This window comes from Petromyzon marinus, chromosome 3 (genome assembly GCF_048934315.1).
Source record: "Petromyzon marinus isolate PM22_M1 ecotype Great Lakes invasive population chromosome 3, UKy_Petmar_22M1.pri1.0, whole genome shotgun sequence".
Taxonomy (NCBI): Eukaryota; Metazoa; Chordata; class Hyperoartia; order Petromyzontiformes; family Petromyzontidae; genus Petromyzon; species Petromyzon marinus.
Genome location: NC_133669.1, coordinates 17,729,231 through 17,747,063, shown reverse-complemented (window position 1 = coordinate 17,747,063; position 17,833 = coordinate 17,729,231). Strand labels below are relative to the sequence as shown.

The following is a 17,833-nucleotide window of genomic DNA, read 5'->3' as shown; positions in this document are numbered from 1 at the left end:
GCAGCTAGGGGTGTACAACTCCTCTAGAGCAGTTTTGAGAGAAGATCTCATTGGTAGCAATTCAAGTTGCAGTGTATTGGCAATAGCATTCCAGACTCTGGGGGCATCAATAGCAAATGCCCTTCCTCCAGTTTTTGTACGGCAATAGGGAATGTCAAGCTGATAAATGAGCGAAGACCTGAGGTCAAATTTGTTCTTTGAAACAGAGAGGAGATCCAGTAGGTAGTCTGCGGATTTTTTTGTAAGTACATCGTGAATAAATAAGATCTGGTGCACAAGCCGTCGAACATTAAGAGATGTTAAGTTTGACCCAATGTAGAGATCACAGTGGTAAGTCCTATATGGGCAGTTCAATGTAAATCTTAAGGCCGAGTGATAGATGGAATCAAGCTTCTTCAGTACAGTACTTGGGGCTGATTTATACACGATGTCACAGTAGTCAAGTAGAGGCAGTATGGTAGCTTTTATCAATTCCAAACGGAACATTGGGGGGAAGCAGTGCTTGTGTCGATACAGAAAAACAATTTTTATTTGTCTTTTTACCAATATAATCAATGTGATCTTCAAAATTCAGTTTTGAATCCAGGATGACCCCAAGATACTTATAGATCTTGACTTGCTCTATTTGACAATTATTTAAGGAATGTAATTGGGGAAAAATAACTTCCTGCTTTAGTCCTGGTGAGAAGCATAGCACCTTGGTTGTGAAGGTATTCAGGACTAGTTTAAGAGCAACTAGCTGATGTTGTAGTTTGTTGAAATCACCCTGTAGCTTAGCAATCACGTCATCCGGAGAGCGGCCAGCAGTAATCAGTATCGTGTCATCTGCAAAAAGGTTTACCCTGGAATGATCCAGGTCAGTGCCCAAGTCATTGACATAAAGAGAGAACAAAAGGAGGCCGAGGATGGAACCCTGTGGAACCCCTTTTGTTATCTTAACACTGTTTGACCTCCAACCATCTTTGAATACAGTTTGGGTGCGAGAAAAGAGGTAATTTTGTAACCATTTTACTGCGTTTTTGGAAAAACCGAGGCAACTTAGTTTACTAAGCAGGGTGTTGTGGTCTACTGTATCAAAAGCTTTGGACAGGTCTAGAAAAAGACAGGCACAGTACTGCTTATTATCAAGGCTACTGTAAATGTGATTCAGAGAGTCTAATGCAGCAGATGTGGTGCTGTATTTTTTTCGGAACCCAGATTGTTTTAGATGTAGTAGATTGTTGGTGGACAGGAAACTGCTAATTTGGTAGGTCAATAATTTTTCAAAAATTTTCATCAACGGTAGTTATTTGGATCATCTTTAGGGCCCCCTTTGTGAAGTGGACGGACATAGGAATGTTTCCAATCTAGAGGAACTGATGCTTCTTTTATTGGACAGGTTGAAAATATGGGCTATAGGTTTGTATATTAGGTGACCAACAGTTAGTAGAGCAAAGACAGGAATACTATCTGCTCCGGTAGAGGAGGACCCTTTGAGGTAGGACAGTTGCTTCAGAACATTACTTTTGTGGATTGGCTGGAAACTAAATTCGTTTAATGTTTGGCCAGGGGTGTAAGAATTTGCATGAGCAGGGGTGACTCCCAATACATTATCAAAAAGATTACCAGCTTCAGAAAAATGAAGGTTAAAATTGTCAACTATTTTTTTGGGATCTGAAAAATATTCCCCATTTCGGTTAAGCTCAACGGGCAGATTGTCTGTTTTGGATGCCTTTTCAATAGATTTGATTGTTTTCCAAAAAATCCTGGCATTTCCATGTGATTCCACCCTAGCCACGCCTCCCTTCTCGAACCTTCTAGAGCAGGGGTCCCTAACCCCCAGGCTGCGGACCGGTACCGGTCCGTGGCCTGTTATGAACCGGGACGCACAGCAGGAGGTGAGCGGTGAGTCCGCGCGTGGCCCGCCCATTATTTTACTTACCACTTCCGTCCGCACCTCTTTCCCGCACTGCGCACTTGTCTCAGTTACAGTTTTGGTAAGCCCACAAGCTAACCCTAGCCAAAATGAATAAAAAACAAACGTCGCTGGATAGCTTCTTTGAAAAGGGTGAAAGACCCAATGATGAACCCCCCCAGTCCGTGAAAAAATTGTCTTCCACGAAACAGGTCACTGGTGCCAAAAAGGTTGGGGACCGCTGCTCTATAGGGTTCCAGGGGCTTCCACATGAGGTCTATCATGACCCTTGCCCCAGTTCCTCCGCCCTGCCGGCACACCCGCGGCGTGTGTGCTAAGTGCCCACCTGCAGTGGCTGCTGCTGTCCAACATTCAGCATTATGTCACTACATCACCGCCCCCTCCACTTAAAAAAAAATAACCGTCCCGCTGTTAACACAGCAGCAGCAACTGGTGGCAGGCAGGGCAATACCCTTAAACTGAGGAACCTCAATGACAAAAAAAACTCCGTCACAATCCCATTACAACCGCGACATTTCCCGCAATCAACAACACGTTCCACTGCTCCCTGGTGCCGCCCCCGATAACAAACCAACACTCCCTTACATGGTGTCCTCGAACTCGCGAATCGGCGACTCCCTCACAGCCCCCCATCCGCGAATCGGCGACCCCCCCATACACATGTGTCATCCCCGAATTCGCGAACCAGCGACTCCCTCATAGCCCCCTATCTGCGAATCGGCAACCCCCCATGCACATGCGGCGTCCCCGACTTCACGATCTGGCAACTCCCTCACAGCCCCCCATCCACGAATCGGCGACCCCCCGCCCACACACACGCAGCACCTCGAGCTCGCGAATCCACACATCGCCTCAGTTTCCCAATTTACCCAGGCCCTTAACCCCAACACCTCTTCACCCCCAGAATCCTCTCTCAGTGCAAGGGAGAGTCCCCCCAATCGGGGACAAAGCTCACGTGATCCAGTCCATGGTGCCGGTCACCCCCATCCCAGCAGGGTCCTGCACTTCTGGAACCCAGAGGGCCAAGAGACAATGGAGACGGAGTCCTCGGCTCAAAGGACGTGGCCCCTCACCGCTCTGCATCGCCCGCCGGGTCCGTTCCCTGAGGCCTCGTACTTGGCGGTCTCGGTGGGCCCCAGAGACCCGGTCCAACGGGGCTTAAGTTGACTGTGCCGGTGGCCCAACGAGCACGGGTGACTCCCCCAATGCCACTCGTCACTCCGGCAGTCCGCAGCAGTGTGGCCCGACCGACCACACACGAAGCATTTTGGCATGGCTCTCCATGGCAGAGGGGGTGTTAACCCTTGAGCCCCCCTGCTCTCTACCGCTGCCGCCATGTCTTGTAGATTCCACGCTGCAGCCTTCCACCTTGCCTGCTGCTCTGATGTGAGAGGCACGCTTCCTTATGTGACACTGAAATGTCACGGCCATTTATGTAGATGGACTCACAATTTACTTTTGCGAGCTGATGGTGGGTTCCGAGTGTGATGAATTGAGTTTTGCTCCAGTTAAACTTAAGACGGGTTGACATTATCCACCTGTTTGTCGCCAATGCACAATATCAGAGGTGGAACGTGAAAGACACACAAATTGCCTTTTGAGTGAATGTAGGGCTGTATATCATCAGCATATGAATGCAGGCCGATATTATGATAATGTGCAATGCAGATGACATCAATGGTGGAGAGTAGGAAGCGCACCGCACCAAGCACACTACCTTGTGGCACATCACATGTCACTGGTGACCTTTCTGACTTGCTACCAGCAAAGCTGACTGTGTCTGACCTGTAATGAAGTACACCATGAGTTGATTTCCGAGATACGAACAAATCGACTTACAAACGGGTCTCAAGACAGTAACTGTTCATAAGTCGAGGACTGTCCATACTGTATCTTGATTTAAAAAATGGACTTGGACAGATCATGCCAACAGAAAGAATGATAACTGCTGTTCGAGAATAACAGTGGCAGCAATGTGAGGGAATGCACCAAAGAGAGCAACTTTCCTGGAAATGGAGCAATTTAATAAGCGCTTGTGCAAATGTTCTGGAATTTTCCATCACATAATCATTGGTATATGATGATGACCTCTGAAGGCTTTCATTCAGCAGTGGATTGATCATGAAAACGTTGATGCAGTTACAAACTGAACACAATTATCCAGGCGATAATCTACATCTGTATCTAAATTCAAAATGTCACGAAAACAATAAATACTGTTTCAGTTCAACTTTGCATTGCCCACAAGTAGTAAAGAATCCTATTTGCTAGGGTACGTTATGCGTCACAGCCCACATTCCTGACCACCCACATATAAATGTGAGCGTCCTTCTCGGGGTATTCAGTCATCCTCCGCGGCTATTCTTTCGCGTATAAAACGTTAATAATTTGCTCCTTTACAGAAAGCCCTTAACATATGTATTTTTTGCATCCGATGTTTGTGTTTCCTATTACGTGTCATTCAACGTCTAAGTTAAGGTATCAGGACACTGGATTAATGCTAAACTACACCACGGATCTTTAATTATATTTCAATAAGTCCATGCCTCACTAGCAATGATATATTATATTCCACAGCTGTGCCAAGGGTCTGCAAACACAGCGGCGAAGCAAACATCCCTTGGACTGGACGCACTCTGACTTCCGTTCAACTGCTAAGGTGGGGATTATCATAAGTGATGGTATTGAATCTAGGAATGCTCAACTGCAGTAACAGCGTAGTAACTTTACATACGTCCATGACTTAAGAAAATGCTACACTTTCTAATTTTTGACAACTCAAAAGTGGAGTCTCAATTATTATGAAGGTGTTCACTCCACCTTTCTCTTGCATTGTCTCTCCTGTATATCCGAATTTATAGCCATTTCTCATGCTGTCTCTGTTTCTCTATTTCCTTGTCCCCTCTTCTACTGCTCCCTCTATATTCCCAACCTCACTCTCCTGTATCGAACCACTTCGCTCCCCCATATCTCTATTTCTCGCTCTAACCTCTCACCTTGCTCTCATTATACCCAGATCTCCATTTTTGTCTCAAACGTTCTCTCTTTCCTCTTCTCTCCGACTCTTCCTCACCCCTCCATCTGCCTTATTCACCTCCCTCTATCTCTCACCCTCACCTTCCTCCACTATCTCTCTCCTATATCTGCTTCAATCACGTCACTCTATCTCATACCCTCACCTTCCTCTCTCCTGTATCTCCCTCCGTCATCTTCTATCGCCCTCTGATTCCTTCCTTCACATCTCCTCCTTCTCCCTCCCACACCTTCCTCCAGTATCTCTCTTCCCTATATCCGTTCCTGATCTCAGGCCTCTTATTACCCTCTCTCACCTCCCTCATCTATCTCTTGTTCTCTATCTCCCTCCCTCCCTTCTCTATATCCTTCATCTATTTCCATACCTCACCTGCCTTTTCTCTCTCACTCCTGTATATCCCTCCATCACCTCCCTCTTCTAATTGCCTACTTCAACTCACTCTACGTGTCTCCTTCATCTCCCTCCATCGCCTTACTCTATCTCTTGCTTCTATCTCCATCACTCACCTCCCTCCTATATGTCCCTACCTCATCTCCGTCCTCCATCTCTTTCGTCTATCTCCCTACTCTGTCTTATTTTATCTCTCTCCATAATCTCCCTCACTTCCCGCCTCTATCTCGCTCCACTTTCTTCCTCTATCTCCCTCCCTCACGTTTCTCTGTTTATCTTCTCTATCTGCCTCACTTCCCTTCTATCAATCAATTATCCTTCCTCACCTATGTCACCTATCTCCCTCCCTCACCTTCCTTCTCTATTTCACTCCCTCACCTGCCTCCTCTATTTCCCTCTCTCACCTCCCTTCACTCTCTCCTCTATATGCCTCACTCACGTCCCTCCTCTATCTCAATCTCTTACCTTACTATATTTCTCCTCTATCTGCTTCCTATCGCCCTCCTCTAATTCATTTCCCCACCTCCCTCCTCTATCTATTACCCTCTCTCCCCTCCCTCCTCTTTTTCTTGTCCTCTATCTTCTTCCCTTCTCTATCTCCCTATATTTCCATTGCTCATCTGCCTCCTCTATGTTTTGCTTCTATCTCCATCACTCACCTCACTCATATATTTCCTTAACTCAGAAATCCAGGCAGATAGTAATCCAGACAGACAGGAATCCAGACAGGAAGCCACCCAGAACGCTTTTATTTTTTTGTATGAAGTATGATATGTTGTTATTTTAACTATATAGTAAGTCCCTTACATGGTTTGTGATTGATGTGTGTGGGGTGAAACCTTATAAGGTAAAGAGCAAGTCAGTCAACCTTCAATCACAGTGAGACTTGGATCCATCATCTTATGGTGCATTATAACAAGGTATGTTATCACAACTTAATATTATGGTTGACGTTATCAAGAACCAAAACGAAACTATCGTCACATCTGAGCACGCAATGAAACAGCATGAACAAAAATTCCCATTGGCATTGTCACAAACGGGAAAGTGATTGGTTGATATTACTTTGTGCGTGGTCAGAGCAATATCACGTCTGTTACAGGTACATAAATCGATGGAGTTTATCACCCAACCCCAAACAATATACAGAAACCAAAACACAATCAATGCTTGCAAATAAGCCCCCAAAACCCAGGAAAATGTTTTTCAAAGAGGTCACAACATTTATTTTACTAAAGGAAGAACGTTTCACATAGGTCTTTACAATAACCCCTCCAACATATATAGATTTGATTCTTCTCAGAGTAGAGGGTTGTTAGTCGCGAAGCAACCCTACATCTACTTGATTCTGTCTATTTCTGGAAAAAATTTAAAATCTTATTTTTTCAAAAATATACAAAAGAAAATAAACCAATTTGAGCATCAACGTTACGAATCTTACAGTAGCCTTGCTTCGCAACTCCTGGATGTGTTCCAGACTTGTTTTTCACCCCCGCCCCACCCCCCAATACACACAGTATATACGTGTTTCCACTTGCAGGCTTTTGCATACTATCCCTCATCAGTTTAATAAGTTACACAATACACCAGAGACTCGCAACGCAATAGAGTTCAGGCTTCGCGTCACATGAGCACCTTGCCCAAATCTCGTTATTCTTCTCCTGAGTGCGTCAACTTGTTCTTTCCCATGTTTGGTCTCTCAACCCCGGAAATCCACTTGGACTCCTCTTATCAACTAGACACTGATCCTTGAATGTGTCCTGATGCCCGAACCCTGAAGGATAAAATCAAATGTGATATATTTATTTATTATGCTACATAAGTTATATTCGATCACTGCAATTTAGGATAGACGTTCTGTCTATTCAAAATCCGAGGGTTCCGAGTTAAAATATCATCGCAGGGAGTATCAGCCCATCTCTCAAGAGTAACTATAATAACCACATTGTATAAAGTGAACAGTAGTCGTTCAGGGTGTAATTGACTCTCATGGAGATGAGATCTGCCCCATCATTCGTTTCACTATTGGCAATGTTTATCGTAAAGTATATGTTATATTCACGCGTACAAAATTGCGTGTATAATTCTGTTACTGTGGAATTGAACGCATGTAAGTCATTGCCCCACGTGAGCATCGGATAATCCTGCCACCAGAAATAAATAAATAAAACCGCCTGATGAAGGCAAGGGGGAAACCACCTCAACGATTATTGCTCGTGCTATACTTGGTTTAGGATTTCCCAGAATGGGGTGTGGTATTGGAAGCTGAATATGGGTAGTGAAGTCAGATGAGATGAAGGGATCTTGAACCATGGCCCTACCGTTGGGGAGCATTTAGATAATTAATTAATACCCTGTCTTACACAATTAACAAAAAACTCATATTGGTAAAGAACTCTGCCTAAAAAGGAAAATGAATCTAAGTGACGGTTTGGGCAATGATCCTTGTTCATCACACATACATGGAGGCCAGAGGAACAGCATAACTATGATTTGGGGACTAGCATATACGTTTTTTGAAGGCTTCCGAGTAAATATTTAGAAACAGAAAAACTCTTCAATAATCAAAAATGTATTCCAACCTAATCTTAACACATTAATCAACAGATTCATGACAGTGTATAGTGCAGTGTCCAATCTTTCTTTCTGACCTATATTATGAAGAAAGGCCATTGTGTGCACATCATCCATGAATTAGTTTTCCTTCAATGAAGTGTAATTGATTAATGTGTTGAGTTTTTGTTGTAGATATACATGATCTGTGTATGTATTGTTTTATTTTTTATGTTATTCGTACGTTTGACCACTGCCAACACGGTATCAACGAATCATTTGTCTTACACTAACTCAATCACATCATACGTGCATACAGCCACACAATTCTAAATAATACATTAATACAGTATACATAAAACATATAGAGGGCAAAGATAATGTGCAGACAGGTGACTGGTCGTGTTTCAATAAGTTAAACAAATATGCGCGTTAATTAACAAAACGTGTTTGTTTTTCACTTTCATATTAGGTAGATTATTGCTGCCTTTATTAATGATGGCCCTCTACCTTTGTTATTTTATATGAAGTGACATTTGAAAGGGGGTAGTTTAAGGCTAATGTTTGTGTTCAATGTTTTCTTTACAGAGAAACATGGACCGCAGTGGGTTTAGCAAAGCAGCTCTAACACTGAGGAAAGATGTCAACGAAAGTACTGAAGTGCATATGTCTCTAATTAAGTCTGTTAAAAAAGAATCAGGCTTACAATTGACTGTGTTTGTGCAGGAGGTGAACACAATAGGTCTGGAATATCGTGACACGAAAAAAAACTGTAATGTTATGATTGATACAATCACGACGTCTGTTGATAAGATTATAGATTGGTTGGAAGATGTAAAATTAAGAAAGAAATTCATAAAGGTTGCGTTCAAAGAAATAGGAATTGTCTTAAATAAACTCCTGTCATCAGTTAAGGAAGCTGTCAATGCACAGGAAAATATAGTTACAAAATCCCAGATTTTAATAAACGAATCGTTCCTGGAAAAAGGGAAACATGCTAAATATGCTGGTGCATGTGAACAGGATGTCAGAAGGGAATTAAAGAATGTGGCACTTTCAGACAAAGAAAACACAATCAAAGAGAAAAGAGGACTGAAAAACAAGTTTGGAGCCTATACAAAGTATGTAACCAACAGGTGTGTAGCAAAGTGGTCATCAGATGTAGTGGCAGAGTTCAGAAAGGAACATGGATCCATGGTAAAATTGCTGACCGAGTTTAACGAGCAAATGGAATATGTCAGTGAAAATTTGAACAAAGAAAAATGTAACCTTTCAAATATATACAGATCTCTAGAAATTTTTAAGAGAGATATAGATAGATCTAACAATAGACCTTATTTTATTATTAACTTAATGGTGGAAAAACACATTTCGGAATGTTTAAGAATCAAGGAATACTGTAAAAGAATGCTATGATTCGCTTCTCAATAGCACTAGAATTCTCAGTAGCGATTGTACACCTGTTAACTATTCAGGAAGTTAATTTGAAAATATAAAATTCTAATTTGCTCATTTAATAATTCTTTTAAAATAAATAGTACTGTCCATAATACAGTTTTTTTTAAAGCTATTGTAATTACTGGCAAAACATTGTACTCAGATTGTATATGCTGTGGCTTGGCTCTCTAACACACCGGTGTGCTGTACTAGTGACGAATTGGCATGTTCTGTTTACGTGACAACCTTTACTAATTGGCTGTGTCGGGTGGTGGCGGGTTTTAACGACACATTTATACATTCACGCAATCTAACCCAAAAAACCTCTATTATGGATGATATTGGTCACGAAAGCCTACGTGTTAAATAGTGATGTATAATTATGGTCAATATATCACACTCGTATTGATAATATATTATCTCCAAAAATCTACAAATTATTCACGTAAAAGTCATTTGAACTTCATGCGAAAAAATAATTTTCGAAAATGAATCACCAATAATGATGACATTGATATTGTATTAAGAGGTGTTATTGAACAAGTTACATTTTAAATAAGCTATTGTTCACAGGGTGCACGTTGTTATATATATAAAAAAAACTTTCAAGTATCTATTTTTTGTGAGTGAAGTTTACCAGAAAAACATTGACGTTGCTTTTGCAGAACCACTCGGAATATTATCAAAGTATCTGAAAACTACCTCCTTTTAACACCAGCGGGGCGCTCATATATATGGCAATTTCCCAGCAATGAGCGATGCCACCACCTGAAAATTACTTGCTAAGGGCGATTTTCAGTATTTATTCGTGTGTTGAGACACTCTGCCGCCAGCATGAATATATGGAGTACATCTTCTTTGGTTCTTTCGGTAAAGTCACGTAGAATGAGAATAAAAGAATAAATTGATAAAATAAAATAACACAATATTCTCACGACGTTTCGATTGCAACACAAGCAACCATCATCAGGTACAAATGAATGAGAAAACAAACCAAGTAAACTTGGAAATGTAATGCAATACAACACAGAAAGTTGGCCAGCAAAACAGTCAACACCCCACCTGATTGATTACGTTCTTCAAAAATGGCTGAACTTAAGAGAGACAAAACATAGACACTGAGACACACAGACACACAAGCAGAGAGAGAGAGAGACTCACACGTATATTTGTGTGTCTCTCTCTCTCTGCTTGTGTGTCTATCTGTGTGTCTCCGTGTCTATGATTGTTGCTTGTGTTGCAATCGAAACGTCGTATTCTATTATTATTTTTTAAAACATTTTTTAAAAATTTAAAATCGAAATATATGGAGTACGTTCCCGATCCGGTTCCAATAGCCAATTAATGCTGAGGAGTGAGATGATAAGAATATTTTACAACTCTTGACGAAACCCCTCTCGTATCCAGAACCCAACAAACAGTTTTTTTTTCCGTTGATGAAATTATAATGCTGCTTCTGCAATTGATGATAAAGCTGATGATTATGTTGTTGTGATACTGTTGCTGTGTATATTTTATCAGTGCAATCCGTAACTGTTTCTTAGTCTCTGGTTTCTGTTAAGCCTGTTAAAATAGAGTAGTTTGCTGCCTCTATTGTTAGTATATTCCATTTTCTCTACCAGCTTCTGAAAATCAATCATAATGCGAGCTATTTTGTGTATACTCTATTATTTTGCCATTTTACATTTCATCTCAATCCCTTCCTGCTCTTCTTTAGTTTCCATCCAAAGCAAATTAGTTAATTTAGCTATGGTTTATTCGGTAATGTTTGGTGTTTAGGGGTATATTTTTTGTTACCCAGTTTGGTCAGTGTTTATGCTCGAAGTGTTCACTAAAACAATGGATAAGAGGAAACACCAGAAAAACGTGCATCACAATCGATCGTTTTTACCTGAGAATCATGCAGTATGTTATAATGCAAGCTTATTAACTTGACTCATCTCATGTCTGAAACTATTTGGTAGTTTAAAGTACTAAGACTGGATATTTGAGCCTTGATGGCAGTGCCTTTGTGTGGGCCTCAGAGATGTATTGTATGTAGAGGTAATAGACGAAAGTGTTTTCTATATCGGACTGCATGTAATACAGTAACTCGTGAGAAGGCAGACCAGAGGCTGAGTGTTAGCAAAAAGGGTGTTGATGTAGATGTCATCAGGAAGGGGAGATTGTGATGAGTGTGACACGTGTGCAGGAGGGATGGTCGCAGATTACCAGGGGAGGAATTGTATTGTTCAGCTCGAAGGTCAGTGCACATGAGAATGGCCATTGGGTATTCCAAATGGAAAAATATAATAACAGACTTAGAAAGTCAGGTGTTGATTTTGAAACGATTACATAATCTAGTCGAAGTAATCATGAGATATGGTGGCATCAATAGCATTGGCCGTAATAATATCATTATAAAATTATTCATTTTGACTATGCAAAACCAAAACTCATCTTGTCCATCATCCTCGTATCCACGAATGGTATTAGATATTATTCCCATAATCCTTGAATTAGCAAGGTTTCACAGATTATTTACATGACAACAAAGAACGTAATGGGCGTGCCATCACCGCGACAATGCACTCTGCCACGGCCCCTGAACGTAAACTAAATAAATATGAAAGTAAATTGCATCACTGAATTAAATTTTGTTAAAAGAGGATTACTGTCGGATCCAAAAAGACCAAGAATCTAGTAAGACCACGATCTGTAATTGGTTATTATAACCCTTACCTGATTTCTGACAAGAGAGACGAGATAAACTAATTTGCTTGCAAGAGCATCTTTGCTCAATAGGCCTTATTTGAAATAAACTGACTGGCTAATATATTAAATCTGACAAGATACCTAGAATTTGTTAATTATTTTTTTTGTTTAGTCAGGTTTTAATTTTAACACTGCAAATGTGTATGAAATTACATTTAAAGACTTGCATATCAGAAATACAAAACAATAATGATCTTAACAAGGACCAATGCTAAAAATCCCAAGAGCAGGATCAATGTTTCTTTTTCACCTAGATATGACAAATGTTAAGTGTGTATGTTTAGCTTTTTTGGATCGAATGCAGGAAACCATGCAATAGATATAATCACTGTAGTCAAATTATTTTAATAGGTACAATCTTACGAGATCAGTTGATATTATAAGATTTAATAGCATGGCCATATGTGGGGTGTTTATAGGTTTCGACTGAATGAATAATGATAGATGTTTTTGAAATCAATAGCCAAAACTGAATAAAGCTTGGCAGATGTAGGTTTTTGGAACCAGCTCCAGTTCATATCGAAGTGAAATATTCCGTTTTATGTTAAAACATACATATTTTAAGCATCAAACATGAATTTAAGTTTTTCTTTGCAGGTTCACAGAAAGTTTCTTGATGCAGCAGGCAAAACCAGAACATCTTTTGAAAAAGTATGCACTCTCTTAGACCAGATTTACAACGATTTGAAATCTCTTAACAAGTACATGGATGGCAACCAATCAAATATATGCATTGAGCTGCTACCACAGGTCCATGCATTCTCTTAAAAATGCCAGGATGCTAAAAACAGTACAAAATACCTTAAAGGTGCAACGGATATCACGTTCTCGCTTCGTTGCCAAGTAAAAACAATCATACTCTTTGGTTCTATTCGGTAGTCACATAAAAGTATAAAACAACAAAAAATAAAAAATTCACGACGTTTCAGCCACAGCACAAGTGGCCTTCATCAGGTGAAGGGACCAGACTGTCGAGGACAGCGCTGGAGTGAACACAGCCAAGCTCAGACCGCGACCTTTAAGCTTGTGTGAAAGGAATTAAGGTGCCTTGACAAAAGAATTAGCATAAAAATTTGCATTTAATTGGCGGACTTAGCATGATGAACGGTGTAGAGGGGGTGAACATGTGCAGACCGGCGAAGGGGGAGTTTACATATTGATGGTGTGAAAAGGGAATTTAAGCAGCTGCAAAAGTTTGGAATACCACTACTTGAAAAAATATACTGTACCATTGAAAATTAGTTTAATGTTTGGTTCGATTTAGAACATCTTTCCAATGGTTGCTTAATTTGAAACCATCTTCTTGGTTGAAATTGTGTCTGTGTTTGTAAATCTGAATTGCCTCGTGAACAAATCTCTGATAAAAACCCGTGGGTTTGCAAAGAACTTTGGCATCGGAGAAAATTATATCGTGATCACCCACAGCATTGTAACAGTGATCAGCTACGGCAGAATTCGTTCTGCCATGTTTAAAATCTGATTTGTGCTCGCGAATTCGGTCAGAGACATGTCGTTTCGTCTCCCCGATATAGCAGTCACCACAGGTGCAGATCAATCTGTAAACTCCGGGGTACTGTAAGTCAGGAATGACATCCTTCACGGAAGGATTCAGGTCATGGATTTTGTGCACTGTATTGAACCGGACCAGGATCTTGTGTTTGTTTAGAATTTTGGAGATCTTTTTAGTAACGCCTGCTATATATGGCAGTGTGATGGTTTTGATCGGAGTATCAAGTGGTTGTTTCTGTATGGAGGGAGAAACAGCTTGGTGGATGGTACGGTCAGAGTATCCATTCCTTTTGAGGGCCAGATGCACATGTTTTAATTCACTGGTCAGGTGGTGTTGGTCCGAAATGCAATGAGCCGTGTGGTATAACGTTTTGATGAGAGAAAACAATCATGCTGAAACATGACACGTCAGAAATACCTGTAAATTAATTCATATCACAAGTAGAGAAAATGTTGGCATCACTGGGAGACATTAACGAGCATGATCAGGTCTCAACGTATATTCATGAATTCATTCATGAGATGGAAGCATTAGCTTGGGGAAAGGAAAAAAATAGCAACCCATGGAAGACTGGCAATAATTAGTGCAGAAGCATCTGGTGAAGCAGGACATTTAGAAAGACAGGTATTCAAGGAACGAAATCAGGAGAATATATTACAGGAAGCCAATGGTCAGATGGAAAGCAGGGGACAAGGAATGGGGCAAAAATGGATAAAACTGAAATTTGTGGAGCTGGAGTAAAAGATGACAAACTATCAGAAGGAACATCAAATCAAAAAGTAACTGCAGTGAAAAGTGATAGAGGTGTCTTGGCAACAATTAATGGCTTAAAAAGAATACACTAAACCAATTGTTTCCTAAACATACCAATGGAACAATCATAATAATACAAAACACGCAGGTAACGCAAGGCCAAAAAATGAGGCTGTGATATTAACACAAGATAAAGAATTAATGTAAAAATTTCAAGAATGTATCATACACCTAAATAAAAACAATACCTTTCTTCAGGAAGTTAAGTGGGTTGTCGATGAGTTGAACACGTTTGTAAATGGCATTGACAAGATGACAAATGTTCAGGTTATACCTCCCATTACTATTACAGATAGGTGTGAAAGTAATCCTTCAAAGGATCAAAATATCCTCTCGTTTTCATATATAGGTTCACCTTTTATGTCGAATGATCCAGGGCAAGATTTATAACTATCAAGCAAAATATTTGTCTTATTACCTCTGTACCTGTGACTCTACTTTAATGTTTTACTATTCTCAACATTGCAATAAAGATATTGTTATGATCGGCCATTGTCTATCCACTACTGGATGAAGGCCATCTCACTGAGTCGCAATTAATTATTTTTCTACGTTTATGTAAACGAGATGATTTTCATTTCTTCATCGCCACGTGGAGGTACTCTCGGGTGTATTTGCAACAAACATTTTTATATGACAGCTATTATATCAACCAATGTTATCACAGTACAGTACTGTAAAGTATTGAATAACATAAAAGCTGCACAGTTAGCCTGAAAATAAACACAAGTTTGGTGACCTAATGGGAATTCTCCGAGGTTCATACCTGGAAAACACATCACAGTATGTAAACCCGGTACAGTTATTGAAGGTGGCCCTCTATCAAACTTATAAAAGAACGAAGTGAGTGGAAGATGGATGAAGCAATTTTGTAAACTTGGATTTCAGAACGAAAAGAAACATGCCAATATGCCTAGAGGTTAAATTGTTTAATGTTTATTGCTTGCTGAACATTAATTTAGAAACATGAGAAATGTTCAAAAGACGCATAAATGCTGGAAATTACACCGAGACACAAAGGAATATCATGGTGATTGGAAAACAGTTTATACATCCTACAACAAAGTGGGCTAGGGCAGTAAACGTAGATTTTCAAACATCTGATAGCTGAGGAAGGAGATTAGTAAGGGAGTGCCAGTCAGAGGATGAAATATGCCCGAGTACGTCTACCAACCGAGTTGATGAAATCAGGTAATGTGCTGGAGTGAGATGGTTTCTTGCATCGCGGGACCGTGTGCAGTGGCAACAACATAAGGCCTTCATCCAACAGTGGATGGAACATGCTTGATGTTGATGAAGTGCTTGTAAGAACTATAACTTGTGCACACTTAACGTGCTTAACTGTCTCTAATGTAACGCAGGTCTATGTGTAATCACAATTTTACCCCATTTACAAAATGTGTTAAAATTTTAAGTTAATCTATAACGCATGTAAGTGAATATACAAGGCTGCTATGTATCCGTAGAATCAACTCTATATATTATTGAATTGATGTGTAACTTTAGGGTGGCTACGTGCATGTTTAACTATGTAAATTCAAGGTTATTGTATCCTCGAATTGTACTCGGATGTTCTGCTTAAATTGTTCTGTAACTATTATATTATACATAATCTAATCATCTGGTTGTTGTGTAATGCGAATGATAATATAACAAATCGTCATGAGGACAGGGTAACGTGAACAAACACATAAGCGACACTCATCAGATACATACTCGCCAGACATACACCACTTATTACTCTGAATAGACCGTCACCAGATATGAAACACGACCAGAACCACACACATTGGCATGTTCTGTTTACGTGACAACCCTTACTAGTTGGCTGTGTCGGGTGGTGGCGGGTTTTAACAACACGTTCATATTTTTACGCGATCTAACTGAAAAACCTCTATTATGGACAATGAATGAATGTTTACGAAAGCATATCAATGAACACATTCCTGCGGAGCTGGTAGGAACGTTGGATTGCTCAATGGCGGCGTGGTGTATTCCGCAAATATGCCCGACTGTAAGGGCAGGCACAAGCCGGCGTGAGTAGGTTAAATGTTGAGTTTTATAAGGGCACCACGGGGTGACCAGCCCCTCCCCACCCCTCCCACCCCCCACCCAGCCCCACCCTCCCCACCCAGTCCCTCCCCACCCTCCCCAACCAGCCCCTCCCCACTCTCCCCACCCAGCCCCTCCCCACCCTCCCGTCCTCACCCAGCCCCTCCCTCCCCACCCAGCCCCTCCCCACCCTCCCCTCTCCTCCCATTTTTGGATGCACGACGGATGGACACAATAATCCCCTGTGGGCTGGTGGAACCAGGAGGTTCCTACCAGTAGAACATTTTTGTGTTGTGCAAGTGAATTCCGCAGCGAGGTGTGAATTCATTTTGTGGAGACAGTTCAGTCTGCTCACCACTCTTCCCAAGTGAATATATTCAGAATGCAGTCGACTCAATCGGCTGCACCTGCATGGCTCGAGCAATGAACACCATGGAACAGAGAGCACCATCTCCTCGAGTGACCTCACTCCTCGTCACTGGAATCACCGGCCATGAGCACTTAGTGTCTGTGTGAATTGAGAATCAGAGGATGTTACTTCGTGACTTTGTTCGATAACCTGGAAAAGGAGATGTGACGAAATGTAAGGAGTTGTACCCTGACTTTGGACGAGTAAATTCTGATTGAAAATAAAGCTGATGATAATATTAATGTTGTATGTGCACAAAGCAATTACTTAAAAGACAAAATGGCTTCTGCATTCTCCACCCACCATACCGGTCTTGCTCATGAAGATACTAATGCCCCTAAATCTATGACACAACTATTACACTTAAATTATTGATACAAACTATATCTATCCACTGTTGTAAGAAGCCGAATAAATAGTGTGATCTTAATCCGCCCAGAACAAAGCTTGAAGTTTGCAATCTAAACACGATTTAAAAAAAGTCAAACCCGCCTGATTAAAAGTGTAAAGAAGTTCCAGCCGTAATAAGTCTTGAACTGGGACTTCATTATGTCTTCAGCACGCCACATAGAACATCAGAGAATTACTCTGTTCAGGTGCCACAACCTCCTACTACTATCTGTTAAATGTAGCCTTTTCTTTATCCTTCTGGAACTTTCCTAAATACATTGAAGGAGAGTATATACTCCTGCTACCACTCACCCTCCTACCTATTGTCACCATCTACCAATACAGTAAACCATCTCTCTCTGAGGGCTACATTCTTGAAAACGCTTGCAAATGCAGAATTTGCGAATGTAGAAACCTCTTTCCAATGGGAAAAAGGGGGTTACATTATTGGTACTAGTTAAACATGGGGGGAAGTGTTGATTTAAAGCTTTCGTGACTGCTGTAATTCATATTCTTAGCTCTTTCGGTAAAGTCACGTTGAAGGGAAACAATAAAATAACAAAATATATATAAAAC

At 40.8% G+C, this 17,833-nt stretch overlaps 1 long non-coding RNA gene across 1 annotated transcript; it reads left to right on the top strand.

The window, feature by feature from the left end:
* The first annotated feature begins 3,421 nt into the window (after positions 1-3,421).
* Positions 3,422-17,109, top strand: LOC116955916 (uncharacterized). Its single transcript, XR_004404902.2, has 4 exons — positions 3,422-4,393; positions 4,493-4,574; positions 6,187-6,259; positions 8,481-17,109. It is a non-coding gene; the product is annotated as an uncharacterized LOC116955916 (long non-coding RNA).
* Positions 17,110-17,833: the final 724 nt, after the last annotated feature.